Here is a 14036-nt window from a genome sequence, read left to right as displayed (position 1 = left end):
GGGACGTGCCAAGCCAGATCACCTGGCTCCCTGCTTTCAGCCCCCTGTTTTTTAGTTGAATGGGCTGCTCTGTCTCCCAGGTGTCCCAGGTGCCAGTTGAAATGGCCAGCCAGATTTGTGTGAGTTTTTGTGTGGAAACCCACGGCACCTATTGAAACAGCTGTGCTGGAAACACGTGACACTTTTCAGCCCAGGAATCTCCTGGTCTGTGGGAGGTAAAAACTGTGGGAGAAGCATAGTAACTGAACTGGAGTGCTGGAGTGGATGGAAAAGCTCCTGATGGCCTCTATTGGGTAGGGAGGGTGGGTCCTCTGGGGATTGTACTTCCCATGAGAGGCAGCACCCTACCCTGCCTCAGCTCGCCCTTCTGTGCTACACCCACTGTGCAAACAGTCCAATTGAGTTGTACCTGGTACCTTGTTTGTAAATGCAGTGATAACTCACCTTCTGCATTGCTCTTGCTGGGAACTGCACTCCAGAGCTGTTCATATTCGGCCATCTTGGATCTCTGACATTTTCTTGAATTTAAAATTAAGTTTACCAACAACATATGCTTTCCAGCTTTTGCTACTCTTTTCCCTCTTTTGAGAAACAATTTCGTTTCCTGTTTATCGCCTTTTGTTACATTTTCTCATTGTCTATGAGTTCTCTGATATTACATAAAACTGTATCCTTCTCTGTTTTTTCAGGAACTAAAACATAGATTAGTGAGAAACTGGAGAATAATATCTCATTCAAATTGGCTGGTTATTCTTGTGGTCATTTTAATGATTTTTCACCTGCTTCTTTGATTATGATAGTTTTCCTGTAACTCCTTACAGACTTTCTTCTTAAGTATTTTAGTTAAAAAATTCATTTGTGGTTTTTAGGGAAAGAAACAGTCTTTTAAGAAATTGCCTCAAATGAGGGAATTATATTGAACCACTGAGTGTTTCCATGGTGGGAAAGTCAATAAAACAATTCAATATTATGAACCCCAACCAACATTCTGAAATGTAGTTTTCTTTTCCATTTATTAATAATGTATCGTGCCATATAGTGTGTTTAACAGGACCCCTTTAAGGCATGGCAAGTCACAGGAGAAGAAAAAGAAAGCCTAGAGAAGGTGCAGGAAACAGTGAGTTGCAGGAAGGAGAAAAGTACAATGAAGTATGATAAGGTGGCGGAAGGTTTGGAGAACCACTGCCAATGACCCTGACAAATATGTGCATGCTATTTGCTTTCCATTGGGAACTGTCAGCAGGAGACAATGTCTAAATATGTTTTTTATAAGATTTAAAATTATATGTGCCCAGTAACTACATGTAACTACAAAAGTAGTCTCTGAGGTTAGCATGGATCCCAAATAGATTAGCCTTTTTCATTTCTCCTGGACCACTTCATTGAAGGATACCAACTCCATATTTATTATACAAGGGCATTAAACCTATTGAGTTGTAGAGTATTTGGGATTGGATTTGGCTGTATCCATTTTATTACCTAAGGCATTCCTCACTCATGTTTTTTTAAAACTGGGTCTTAAAATTATGAGGCTGAGACAGCCCCAAATAGTAAATGTTTTGTTGGTAGAATAGTTCATCAGTCAGTCTAGATAAAATTATTTATAGTAGAAATGAAAGACATAGTTCCTAGTGATTTCAATTTCAAAATAATCTTCCTCTGAACATAACATTGTTTTCTTGTATTCAAATAAGGTTATACACAGTCCATTTTAAAACAGTCTAAAATATATTTAAACTTGTGGTACATATTAGTCTTTGAAGTTTTGAGATTTAGAGGATTGGTATGATTAAAATTAAGCTGAAGGCCATTAGATAAAAGCATCTGTTATCAGAGAGTACTTTATGGGAAACAATGTCAGTAGAATAGATGATATCTTAGTGGCGTATAGCAATATTTTATGTCTGCAAAGCACTTGCCGTAAACTACAAGTGAAATGGACCATCTACATCTACTCCGTTCAGCTGGATAAAGATACTTGCTTAGATAGATATTGGGACACTAATTTTAATATGTAGATTTTGAATATAGACGCTTTTCTCATGAGTTCTAATCATCTAATTTCAAACTTTTAGAAATCAGACACCCTTAATGATGAAAATAGTATGTGCCTGTTATATGTGCATGTAATATATATATACACACACATATATATGCTTATAAATCACAGGATGTGCTATTGCTATAATACATTTTGTAAGCTTTAAAGTGAAAAATTAGAGGTGGTTGAGGTAAATCAATATGAGCACAAATGTCTTCATACAGATATTATTATGTACCATTTTGGGACAGGTACACCTCTCTGTAAAGACTACCAATATAAAGGATTAGACTCTCTGGTATAACTTAACTAAAGGTACATACATTGAGAGGAATTCTGAAGAAGTTAGCCCTAAGTTTTGATTTCTCTTGTTTAAAGGCATAGTAACTATATGTCATTAGGTGTTGACATATGTTTGATGCATGGGAAATGAATTGTCTTATGGTTAGAAAGGTTTATGAATATAAACATTTATCATACTCATATTCTGTCATGTAGTAACAGATGACAACTAAGCTTAAGGATAGTCTATTATAATCTCTGTTGAGTTGCTAACAGTGATGACTAATTTCTTATCACTAGCGTGTAACTCTTGCAATGAAACCATGTAACTCTTACAGTGTAATTCATGTATCAAATATATGAAAGTCTGATGACAGTTATACTCCTGCATGTGTACACTGTGTTTTAGCTGTGGTCTGGCTCTGCATTTTTAGCCATGCTAAGAACTATGGGGCCAATATTGTAGCTTACTTTTTGACCTAAGGAAGACTTTAGTGAAGGCCTGCCCATGATTCTCTTCTGCTTGATCAAGTTGAAGAAGGCTCAGTAAAGCCAAGCAGAAGGCTGGCATTGGAGTGCCTTGGCAAGCAGTGGTGACTCTGTAGGCATGAAAGGTAGTGTGCTCTGCCCTGGGAAGTAAAGCTATTACCTGTTGATTGCTTTGCTGTTAAAAAAAAGCTTTGTAACAATAGAAGAAACTTAAATTAATATTACTAAGTGAAAGAAGCCAATATGAAAAGGCTACATAGTGTATGAATCCAACTATATAACCTTTGGGAAAAGAGAAAACTGTGGAGACAGTAAAAAGATCAGTGGTCACCAAGGTTTGAGAGGAATGAACAGATTAAGCACAGAGGATTCTAGGGGCAGTGAAACAACTCCACAGGGTACTGTAATGGTAGATACATGTCACTATATGTTTGTCCAAACCCATAAAATGTACCATAGCAAGAGGGAGCTCTAAGGAAAACTACAGACTCCAGTTGATAATAATGTGTCAGTGAAGGTTCATCAGTTGTGACGACAAATGTACCACTGTGGTGGGGGATATTGGTAATGGGGGATGCTGTGGGGTGGGGTGCCGGGACATGCCTGGGAGTCTCTGTTCCTTCATCCCAATTTTGCTCTGAACCTAAAACTTCTCTGAAAAATCATCTTAAAACATAAAATAAGCTTTATGTCCTCCATCCTTCCAGGAAACTAGGAGGCTCAAAAGCATCCAAACTGAGTGTTCTAGCTCCTGCCTTTCTGGTCAACATTCTCACACGAACTTGAAGGGTTTGATAATATTCATGTAAATTAAATCAAATCCTTCCTCACACAGCTACATTAAAGTACTTGATTAAGTCTATCATGACTTCTAAGAGCGTATTCTGGCTGCCAGTAAATGTTTTTAAATAAAAGGTTAAATTTAACATTTTTCTATTATTATTTGGTTGAATCACAGTTTTAGTGAGAGCCAAGGGCATAGTAGTTGCCTGGCAGGAGTTAATGCCTTCAAAGTAAATAGTTTTGCTGAGAATATAGGCTTTCTCATTTATGAATTTATATTTTAAAAAATGGTAGTTTTCTCAGGAAGTATCTTATTTGACCGAGAATCCTTCAGATTTTTTGTTTGTTTATGCTCCTTATAGAAAACTTGGAAACTATGTAAAATATGAATAACAAAAAAATTAGCAAAATTTGAACTGTCTCACTGTTAAAATTTGATATATTTCTTTTATCTCCTCTTTCACTCTCCCTTCCTTTCACTTTCCTTATTTTGTTTCAAATGAAAGTTATATGGGATATTTTATATTTTACTTTTTTACATAGTATATCATGAGTATTTCCCTACGGAATGAATGATAGTAACATTATTGGTAAAATGTTACATATGGACCCAAAATTATTTCATGAACCCCACTGAATATTAAAGAATGTTTTCACCCTAAAATGGAAATTTTGATTAGATACAATTTCTTCAGAGCAATGCATTCTTGAGAGATACTATTTTCTGGAAAATATCACTAGCAAAATTTAAAAATATCTATATACCGATATTTTCATGAGCATTCTGTAATATTCAAGGCAAACATATAAAACAACTGTGAAAGTGCACGTAACATGTCAAATATTTTTCTTTGGCATTTAAGGTAAAGTGCAAATAACATAAATTTCATGGTAATAAATACCGATAGAGTTTTTTTTTGTTGTTGTTATTTTTGATCTGGATGTCTCAATTGACTGCAAGTTTGAAGTTGCCTCAATTTACTACATATTTCTGGCAAAGATGCTTATTTTCCTGACTAGTCGGTCATGAGCTTCCCAAGTGGCCATCTCTTGGCTTTGTGGTTTTAGTGAAATCCAAGTCAGCTCCATTGAGCTGTTCACATGACTGAATGCCAGAAGATAGACATGAAATACAATATCCTGTTCTGGAAAAATAAACCACCCAAAGGACCTGTGCATCTTATTTCTTTTTATTTCCAACTTAAGAACCAAAATTTAAGTAAGAAGCAGCATTTTGAATTCAGAACTGAAACAATACAGACTTCTAGAAATTAATAATTAAATTACTTAGGTTCATAGTGCAGTCAAGTGTATTATATTTTTGTTGCTTTTCTAATGTGTAACTATTTCTATTTATTTCTTTCTTTCAAACATATATGAACACTTTGGAACTAACAGCAAGTAGATTTTTGTTTGTTTATTTTATCACCATCATCACCATGCTATGGGGAACTGACACGGCATGTCTCTGATAGAAATGGGAGTCTATTTAAAAATATTCTGGGCTTACTGTGAGACTTAAATGATAGGATATTTTTGTTAACTCACATGCCCTGGGTGCTTGGATTTATGCTTCAGTTTGTTTAATACTCTGAATAACCCTGAGAAGGTCAATTCTAAAGATGAGGAATCTGAGTCTAAAAGAGTTTAAGTAAGTTGCCCAAACGATGCTAGAAAGTGGTTGAGCAAGATTCGAGCCCAAGCTGTCTCCTTCAAAGGCCATGTGTATAACCACTAAACTAATTGCCCCAGACAAAGGCAATCTCCTCTTTCTCTAAACTCTTGTGGCTGTGTTTGCACCACATGTATCTCACACAGTCTGTCATTAATTTGTTCATGTTTACCTTCTGAATAAATTGTAGGCTTTTTGGGATCAGAGAATTCTCAAATTATGTAATCCAGTCAAGCACACCCTCTCTGCAAGCTACACAATGCCTTCTGATAAGATACTAAAAACCATGGCAGTATTAATATTCTACTGTGGGCCAAGCTCTGGTTAGATTATGGGGGTGAATGGACACTGCATTGGTTGTAAGCATAAGCACAATTGAAACTATTAAAACTTTTAGAGTTTTCACGGGGAAGGAACCCACTTTTATCGCACGTCTACTATATATATTGCTTTACATACTTTGTCCCATTCATTTCTAAGCAATCTTTCAGAATCTTACAGATAAGGAAACTGAGGTTCAGAGAGACTAAATAAGTTGCTATATTAACTAGTAAAACCAGAACTGGTATTCACGTTTGTTTTATTTTATAGCCTGTGTTTTTTTCAAATGTTTTTATTCCATCAGAGCAATAGATCTATTTTGTCAAAACGGTATAATAGTATAGAAATATTTCTGAGTGAGCAGTAACACTAAGGTTAACTCTATTATTGTGGCCAAAGATAGAGGAAGAAACAAGTGGAGCATTAATATCTAATGGTTACTACAATGGCTGATGTACTCCTTAAGAAAAGCTATTAGAGTTTTATTACCATCATTATATTAGATTTTAATGTAATGGAAAGTGAAAACAAGAAATTGTTCAGAATGTTATTAAAACTCAATAAATACTTACTGAACACCTGTATGTTAGAAACTATACTGGTTGTTTACGCAGATGTTAGCCAAACAGAAACACCTAGAAGAGGTACTTCCAAGTCTATTTTGGAAGGCATACACCAAAGCTCAGTGAGTTAAGTAACTTGTCCAAATTCACACCACTAATAATGTAGAACTAGTATAATAGCAAAGCCCTTCAGTTTAAATACAGTGCTTTTTCTATTATGTCTGGTTTTAATGCTATCTTTAGGGGATAACTTTTTAAAAATTTAATAAACCCTTATTTTAAAAGAAGGAATGATTTGTGCAGTGCTTTCTTTGTTTTGAATGCCAAGAAAGTATGGTAGCAAGTGCTAACTTCTATTTGTAAATGTGTCTGAATTATTGTGTGTCTGGAGTTTTTACACATGTAGCAAGCTCTAAAAGTACAAGAAATAATGATAACCAATTCTGCCCAAAGTCAATAATTTGTAATCTTACTCTCAAATTGTTTGTCACTTGAATTCTTGTCTGTTTGTTATTATATTTATGTTACATGTATTCAAAGTTTATTTTTTAGGTAGGGGGTGTATCAACATTCTTAATCGTTGTCAAATTCATTGGCAGGCAAATTTATAGTGTTGTTTGGTCAGTTGCTTAGGGGACAAAACCAAACAGCATATTGATTGTGTTATGTTGGGCTTTGTGGTTTTATAGTTTAGGAAGTCCAGTTCTTATTTAATAGCGTGCAACCATTTCTGTTCTAAAAGATTTTCTCTAGCATGTTACTAGTGGTTTAAAAAAGTATTTGGAGGAGACTAAAGAAATGTAGATTCCAAAACAAAGAAATAATGTCACAGTCTAATCAGGGATTATTTTGTTCTACAAAAATTAAATATTTAAAAATTATCTTGGGAGGATGAGAATTTATTTGAGTGGGGTTCAGAGTAAAGACAAATCTGGGCTGTGCTATTCATTTATAAAATGAAGATGATAACCAACTTGCAGGGCTATTTTGAGGCATATACAATAAAATAGTTGTGTGTGTGTTTACAGTGCCAGACACAAAGTAGACAGCTATTATTGTTTCCTTGTATTTCCAACTCAATTCTCAAACACATAAAGTATATGGATTTTGAGGATATTTGATTGTTAAGAGTAAAAATTAAAGAATTTAGGATAGAATGTCTGATTTGAATGTGGTAGTTTAAGGTCACATTATCACCTCATCTTCCCAGAAATTAGCCAAAGCAACAAGATGAATGAAAAGCAGAAGCTTAACCATATTTGGTGAAGCTGAAAGACTGCTAACCTCCAGATCCTCCAAAAAAAAAAAAAAAAAAAAAAGGAATATCTTTTCAAGGCAATGTCCCAAGTAGACATTGTAGATGAGGATGAGGAGATGGAAAACAGTGGAGCCGGTGCAACAAATGCACAGCTAAGAGAGAGCCATTTATGAAGATGAGGGATACACACTGAGATGCAATTTGTGACCTCCATTATTATAACAGGACAAATGAGATGCGCCAACTTTCTCAGAACCACTTGGTTCTGAGCTGTGAAAAAGGTGGGCTAACCACATGAAAACATAGACCAGTCTTCACTGGTTGAGCAGCCAGTCTTTACTGCAGTAGAGAAAAGACAGTTTGCATTAAGAAAACCATCCCAGGTGTTATGTCCATTGATTAAGTGTAAAAGGCAAATAAATACACAATCAAAATCTTACATTATAAGAAAAATTGATCTTAGCCTAAGTATGTCTCTGTACCTTTCCCCACATGAGCTTGCAACAAATAGCTAGTACAGAAAAAAACTCACCAGTTTCAATACTATATAATAATAATAAAAAAAGAATTAGCCTAAGATCTTTTCAAAAAGAAATTACAAGAAAAATATGACGAAATGAAGAGGGACATCAAAAACCCAGGAGAAAATAATAGTAAAACAAAACGAAATAGTGTGCCCATGAAAGAGACAAAAATGGTTACTGAACATTGTGTTATAAATTTAAAAATAAAGTAAAACAAAACTTTAAAGAAATAAGTGTGTTTATGAAGAGTGAATGCAAATATAAAAGAACTCAGAAAAGAGATTGGAGGTGAACAGTTGTCTCAACCGAAAGGCAAAATAAAACCACCATAGAAATCAAGGAAAAGTTGGCAGGAACACAATAAAAAATAAACACTGCTGAAACGTAGCAAAGAACTTGAGAGAGGATGGATATGAGAAAAGTGAGCAAAATGAAAGAGAAATTTAAGAAGGGTTTTAAAAGATTAGAAAGAAAATGGTAGGTAGCTATAGAAGACAGACAAAGGGAATCAAGCATGCACATTTTTGGAGTAAATGAATAAAAATGAAAATTATGTCGCAAAGTAAATATTTAAAGATATAAATTAAGATAATTTCCATAAGTTAAGAAAGACTTGAATTCGTATGTTGAAAAGGCATACTAAATCCGATGAAAATTGCCCCAGAGGCATAAACATAAAAACATATCCAAGTCAAATTCAGAGATAGTGAAAGACTCCCTTAGGTGGCCAAGACCAAGAAAGATGTCTCTTGTAGAAGAAACAGATTAATGTGATCTTCAACTACTTGAAGATCAAGTAGAACAAATTGAATGCTAGAAGATAATGGAGCAAAATCTACATCCTGTGACTAAAGAATTTTATAACCAGCAAAAATATTGTTCAAAAACAGAGACAATAGCAAACAATTTTGGACACACGCAACTTAGGGAATGTTGTTTTCATGAGATATCAGGAATTTTTTAGGAGAAAAATTACAGTTAAACAAGAGATGTCTAAAAAATCTAAAAATTATTAGCTGTAAGCATTGGATTTATGCAACTCAAAGACTAAGATAAATACGGGGATTAGGGTAATAGAACAGACTGTAATGTAAATTGTACCAACAATAAAAGTAATAAGCTTTATAAAAATGGAGAAAATAGGGAAAGAAAATGGAAGTAAAATAAATACATGTATTTTAAATGTAAATTAAAAATAAGCGAGGGTCATAGTCTTGATGATATAAGGCAAGGTTTACTTTACATCAGATAAACATATGAGTCCAAAAGAACGATTTTTTTTTGCCTTGGAAAGTTTTAATTTTTAAAAACATTTCGACTTATTTGTAATAAATAAAATAGCTTAAAACACAAACATATTTTATAGATGTACAAAACATTTTCTTTCTTTATATTCTTACTCTATCAGCTTTTTCCTGCTTTTAAAATTTTATCACTAAAAAGCTTTTAAAAATGATTTTTTTATAAAACAAAGATACAAACACACACCTTAGCCTAGACCTCCACAGGGTTAGGATCATCAATATCAAGGTCTCTCACTTCCACATCTGTCCCACTGGAAAGTCTTCCAGGGCAGTCATACACATGGAGCTGTCATCTCCTATGATAGATAACAATGCCTTCTTCTGGAAGACTACCTAAAGGACCATCTGAGACTATTTTACAGTTCACTTTTTTTTTAGTAGAAGGAGTACGCTCTAAAATAATAATAAAAAGGGTAACATAGTAAATACATAAACCAGTAACATAGTCTTTTTTTAATCATCAAGAAATATGTACTGTGCATATAACTGTACGTGTCAGCCTTTCATATGACTGGTTTGTTTATCCCAACATCACCGTGAACACGTGAGTAATGATATACAGTGGCTCAGTGACACTAGGCAATAAGAATTTTTCAGCTCCATTATAATCTTATGGGATCACCATCTTCTTTTTGTTTATACTTTAAGTTTTGGTGTACATGTGCAAAACATGCAGGTTTGTTACATTGATAAACACGTGCCTTGGTGGTTTGCTGCATCCATCCCCCACCCCATCATCTACATTAGGTGTTTCTCCTAATGTTATCCCTCCCAATCCCCCCACCCCCTGCTATCCTGCTCCTAGCCCCCCCACCCTCGGGCAGGCCCCAGTGTGTGATGTTCCTTCCCTGTGTTCATGTGGAGAAACAAACACTGCATGTTCTCACTCATAAGCATGTGCCAAAGAGTCAAAAGAACAATTCTAAACAGAACAAAAATAACACTTTGTAAAGAATGAGACATTCACAGTGAGAATATAGCAGTGAAATGTATCTATGTACTAACAGCATAACATCATCATTCATAGAACAAAACAATAACAGAAGAAATAGAAACAGATTAGAGTAAGAGACTTGAATCTTCTTCCATACTTGGTGACAGATCAAGAAGACAAAAATATGTGAATCTAGAAATATGTAAAAATAGAAGACCTGTTTAATATAATTAATACACATCTAACTGATACATAAAACATTGTTTCCTGAAAACAACGTACTTCTTTTCAAGTAGCCATGGAATATTAACAAGAGTCAATCACAAGGAAAAGTGGAATAATCACAATGAAATAAAACTAGAAATTAATAATAAGGGAGGTAAATTTTTTAAAAACTTCATCAAATTTAATCTCTTTTAAACTCGTGTGAAACAGGAAACCCAACTTAAAATTTTTAATATTTAGAAACAAAGGTAATATAAACACAACATATCAGAATCTTTGGGATGTAGATAAAACTCTGAGAAGACAAGTATACATTTAGTACTCTAAGTGGCAAATTAGGAAGTTAGAAGAAAACAGCAAAGTCAACCTATGCAAAGCATAATGAAATAATAAAGCAGAAATAAATCAATTAGATAGAGATAAAAGGAAGTACTTCTTCTTTGGGAAACTAAACTATTAGTTAATGAAATAAAATGTACAGGGCACAAATGCACCATATCAAAAAGGATAATAGGAAAAATATCTTGAAATGCTGGATATTTAGTCATAAAAGATTTTGTTTACTAAACTCAAGGTGAACAATTTGAAACCTTGAATAAAATGGTTAAATTTCTAGAGAGAGACAATTTTTTAAAAGACTTCAAAGCATACAGAAAATACAAGTGAAGGCTGGGCATGATGGTTCACACCTGTAAGCCCAGTACTTACTTTTTTTTTTTTTTTTTTTTTTCCACACACACAAAAAAAGGCGGGGATACTTGTACAGAACGTGCAGGTTTGTTACATGGCATACATGTGCCATGATGGTTTGTTGAACCTATTGGCCTGTCTTTTAAGTTCCCTCCTCTCACCCCTTACCCCCACAACAGGCCGTAGTGTGTGTTGCTCCCCTCTCTGTGTCGATGTATTCTCAATGTTCAACTTCCACTTATGAATGAGAACTTACAGTGTTTGATTTTCTGTTCCTGTGTTGGTTTGCTGAGAATGATGGTCTCCAGCTTCATCCATGTCCTTGCAAAGGACACGATCTCATTTCTTTATATGGCTTCAGAGTATTCCATGGTATATATGTGCAACATTTTCTTTATCCAGTCTATCATTGATGGGCATTTGGGTTCGTTTTATGTATTTGCTATTGTAAATAGTGCTGCAATAAACATATATGTACATGTGTCTTTATAGTAGAATGATTTGTAATACTTTGGGTATCTATCCAGTAATGGGATTGCTGGGTCAAATGGTATTTCTGGTTCTAGATCCTTGAGGAATCACCATGCTGTCTTCAACAATGGTTGAACTAATTTACACTCCGACCAACAGTGTAAAAGTGTTCCTATGTCTCCACAGCCTCACCAGCATCTATTGTTTCCTGACTTTTTAATAATCACCATTCTGACTAGCGTGAGATGGTATCTCATTGTGGTTTTGATTTGCATTCCTCTGATGATCAGCGATGTTAAGCTTTTTTTCATGTATTTGTTGGCTGCATAAATGTCTTCTTTTGAGAAGTGTCCATCCATATCCTTTGCCCACTTTTTGATAGGGTTTTTTTTTTTCTTGTAAATATGTTTAAGTTTCTTGTAAATTCTGGATATTAGGCCTTTGTGAGATGGGTAGATTGTAAAAATTTTCTCCCATTCTGTAGGTTGCCAGTTTACCCTGGTGATAGTTTCTTATGCTGTGCAGAAGCTCTTTAGTTTAATTAGATACAATTTTGCAATTTTGGCTTTCATTGTAATTGCTTTTGGTGTTTTAGTCATGAAGCCTTTGCTTGTGTCTATGTCCTGAATGATATTGCCTAGGTTTTCTTCTAGAGTTTTCATGGTTTAGGGTTTTACATTGAAGCCTTTAATCCATCTGGAGTTAATTTTTGTATAAGGTGTAAGGAAGGGTTCAATTTCAGTTTTCTGAATATGGCTAGCCAGTTTTCCTAGCACCATTTACTAAATAGGAGATCCTTCCCTCATTGCTTATTTTTGTCAGGTTTGTCGAAAAGCAAACAATTGTAGATGTGTGGAGTTACTTCTGAGGTCTCTGTTCTGCTCCATTGGCCTATATGTCTTTTTTGGTACTACTGCCATGCTGTTTTGTGTAACCCCAGCACTTTGGGAAGCCAGGCAGATTGCTTGAGCCCAGGAGTTGGAGACCAGATTGGACCACATGGCAAGACCCTGTCTCTACAAACAAACAAACAAACAAACAAACAAACAAAAAATTAGCCAGGGCTGGTGGTGTGTGCCTGTAGTCCAAGCTACTGGGGAGACTGAGGTGGGAGGATCTTTTGAGCTGGGGAGGTGGAGGTTGCAGTGAACTGAGATCATGCCACTGTACTCCAGCCTGGTTGACAGAGCAAGACTCCAAAAGAAAAAAAAGTGGATATATTAACTGGAAAAAAAAAAAAAGCATAAATCTATGCCCCCACTACCATCAAAAGTGCAAAGCCCTGATAATTTTATAAGGGAATACTACCAAAATTTCAAAATCTTGATAACGTTAATGATATTTAAACCCTTTTGGGGAGCAGGTAAATAATGTGAGCATGATATTGACATCAAAATTTAATAAAATTTCACTTCAAAGAAAACTTTAGATCTTTCATATTGATGTTCATGCAAATAATTGCAAAAATCCTAAGTAAAATGTTGACCAACAGAATTTAGCACGTTAAAAGAATAAAATCCTGATTAAAGGTGTTTATGGCAGGGGTATGATGATAGTTCAGTCAAAGGAAATTGTTAATATCTAAGTGGAAGAGTACATGATTAATACCTGTAAAAGGCATTTAACAAAATTAGTGTTAAAGATTGATTTAATTTAAAGAAAAACCCCAAAACTGTTAACAGGGAATAGGTATATATTTTCATAATCTGATAAAATGTATGTGTTTCAATTTCAAATCCAGTATTATCCTTAGTGGGGGAACACTAGAAGCAAGCACTTGACAATTTTAGGAACAAAACAGTAATTCCATTATCACTACACTAAATATTGTTCTGGAGTACTAGCCAAAGCAATTAGATAAGAGAAAGAAATTAGAGATATGAAAGTAGAAAAACATTTACAGCTTCTATGATTGTGTGCCTGGAAAGCTGAAAAGTCTTAGAAACAGTAAAAACATCAGTACAATAGTGAATGAAAAAACAAATTGAAAATCAATAGCTTTCATATAAATAAAAAATACAACCATTCAGAACATATGATGGAAGAAATACCCCAATTCAAGACATCTAAAAGAAAGATAAAATAGCTAGCCATAGGTTTACCAAGAAATTTGTAAACATATATGGGAAAAAAACAGAACCTTAAAGGACTTCTAAAATTCTCCCCAAAATATTATAATAATTGGAATAATACACTATAGAAAGCCTCAACATCTTGTCAGTTTCTCCTAATTGTTTGTATAAATTTAATGTGACATCCACAAAAGTATATACAGGATATTTTTGGATATATATAGGCTGATCTAAAGTTGATATGGGCTGAGTGTGGTGTCTCATGCAGTAATCCCAGCATTGGGATTACCGAGGCAGGTGGATCACTTGAGGTCAGGAGTTTGAGACCAGCCTGGCCAACATGGTGAAACCCCACTACTACTAAAAATACAAAAATTAGCTGGGTATGGTGGCACATACTTGTAATC

At 34.6% G+C, this 14036-nt stretch overlaps 1 protein-coding gene across 5 annotated transcripts in view; it reads left to right on the top strand.

Annotated features, from left to right (window-relative positions):
* Window positions 1-14036, top strand: part of HMCN1 (hemicentin 1) — a 528603-nt gene that overhangs the window by 170451 nt on the left and 344116 nt on the right. The gene's annotated exons all lie outside the window — the stretch shown is intronic.

Source organism: Sapajus apella, unplaced genomic scaffold, assembly GCF_009761245.1.
Source record: "Sapajus apella isolate SASKATOON/1434 unplaced genomic scaffold, GSC_monkey_1.0 scaffold25, whole genome shotgun sequence".
Taxonomy (NCBI): domain Eukaryota; kingdom Metazoa; phylum Chordata; class Mammalia; order Primates; family Cebidae; genus Sapajus; species Sapajus apella.
Note: the sequence above shows the minus strand (reverse complement) of the source record. Positions and strands in the feature narration are given on the sequence as shown.